The sequence below is a fragment of the Triticum dicoccoides genome, chromosome 4A (assembly GCF_002162155.2).
Source record: "Triticum dicoccoides isolate Atlit2015 ecotype Zavitan chromosome 4A, WEW_v2.0, whole genome shotgun sequence".
Taxonomy (NCBI): Eukaryota; Viridiplantae; Streptophyta; class Magnoliopsida; order Poales; family Poaceae; genus Triticum; species Triticum dicoccoides.
The window spans coordinates 617,784,583-617,786,983 of NC_041386.1; positions in this window are offsets into that span (position 1 = coordinate 617,784,583).

Here is a 2,401-nt window from a genome sequence, read left to right on the forward strand (position 1 = left end):
GCTCCCCTCGGAGCAGCCCCCAGGTGCTTCTTCGGCCCATTGGTTGTCTTCTGGTCCTGAAAAAATCCACAAAAAGTTTCGCTGCGTTTGGACTCTGTTTGGTATTGATTTCTGATGGTAGCTGGAACTACGTCGGTATTTCCCTGGAGAGGGAGGGATGATGTAGCACAACGACGGCAAGTATTTCCCTTAGTTATGAAACCAATGTATCGAACCAGTAGGAGAACCAAGCAACACAACGTAAGCAGCAACTCCACACAAACAACAACACCTCGCAACCCGACGTGTTAAAGGGGTTGTCAATCCCTTCCGGGGTACGGCGCCTCAAGATAGGCAAGCGGACGTGAAGTAAATTGTAGTAGATTGATAGATCGAACGCCAAATAAAATAAATAAAGATAAAACGCAACAAGGTATTTTTGTATTTTTTGGTTTAATAGATCTGAATAAAAATGCAAAGGAAAAGTAGATCGCAAGGCAAATATATGAGGAAAAAGACCCGAGGGCCATAGGTTTCACTAGTGGCTTCTCTTGAGGAAAATAGCAAACGGTGGGTAAACAAATTACTATTGGGAAATTGATAGAACTTCAAATAATTATGACAATATCCAGGCAATGATCATTACATAGACATCACGTCCAAGATTAGTACACCCACTCCTGCCTGCATCTACTACTATTACTCCACACATCGACCGCTATCCAGCATGCATCTAGTGTATTAAGTTCATGGAAAAACGGAGTAATGCAATAAGAATGATAACATGATGTAGACAAGGTCCATTTATCTATGTGCCGTTAGATATAGATCTCGTCTTTTTATCCTTAGTAGCAACGATACATACGTGTCGGTTCCCTTTCTGTCATTGGGATCAAGCACCGTAAGATCGAACCCACAACCGGGCACCTCTTCCCATTGCAAGATAAATAGATCAAGTTGGCCAAACAAGACCCAAACACCGGAGAAGAAATACGAGGCTATAAGAGATCATGCATATAAGAGTTCAAAGAAACTCAAATAACTTTCATGGATATAAAAAGATATGACTGATCATAAACTCGAAGTTCATCAGATCCCAACAAACACACGCAAAAGAGTTACATCATATGGATCTCCAAGAGACCATTGTATTGAGAATTCAGCGAGAGAGAGAGAGAGTCTTCTAGCTACTAACTACGGACCCGAAGGTCTTCAAAGAACTACTCACGCATCATCGGAGAGGCACCAATGGAAGTGGTGAACCCCTCCGTGATGTTGTCTAGATTGGAACTGGTGGTTCTTCACTCTGCGGCGGCTGGATGAATATTTCGTCAATGTTTCTAGGGTTTCTGGAATATTTTGGTATTTATAGAGCAAAGAGGCGGTCCGGGGGGTACCCGAGGTGGGCACAACCCACCAGGGCGCGCCAGGGCCTCCTGGCGCGCCCTGGTGGGTTGTCCCCTCCTTCGGACAACCCCCAGGTACAACCAGGGCCCATCTGCTTCCTTTTGGCCCATAAAAAATCATTGTGGAGTTTCGTGGCATTTGGACTCCATTTGATATTGATTTCCTGCGATGTAAAAAACATGGAAAAATACCAAAACTAGCACTTGGCACTATGTCAATAGTTAGTACCAAAAAATAATTTAAAATGATTATAAAACATCCAAGAATGATAATAGAACAGCATGGAACAATAAAAAATTATAGATACGTTGGAGACGTATCAGCATCCCCAAGCTTAATTCCTGCTCGTCCTCGAGTAGGTAAATGATAAAAACAGATTTTTTGATGTGGAATGTTGCCTAACATGTCATATCATATTCTTTTCTTTATAGATTTGGACTTTTATATTGTTCAAAGCAATAGTCTAGTTTTGACATGATAACTTAAATACTCAAGCATATCAACAAGCAATCATGTCTTTCAAAATATCAATGCTAAAATAAGCTATCCCTAGTCCGTCATGCTCAATCATTGATCCATTCATGAAACACACTCGCATATTAACTACACACAATGCTCAAGTACGATCTGAGTGCCCCCTAGTTGGTGCTTTTATAAGAGAGATGGAGACTCAAATTCAAAAATAAAAATAGCATAGAGTAAAAGAAAGGCCCTTCGCAGAGGGAAGTCGGGATTTGTAGAGGTGCCAGAGCTAAAAGCAAAAATTGAGAGATAAAAACACTTTGGGAGTTATACTTTTCCCACCACGAAAACGACTTAGAGTTCCCAACACTTTCCATACTAGATATATCATAGGCGGTTCCCAAACAGAAATTAAAGTTTATTCCTTTTTCAACCATACTTTCACTTTCCATGGCTAACCGTATCCACGGGTGCCCTCCATACCAACACTTTCCAAGGAATTTATTATTTGACAACATAAAGTAAATTCATTTTTCATTTCGGGACTGGGTTG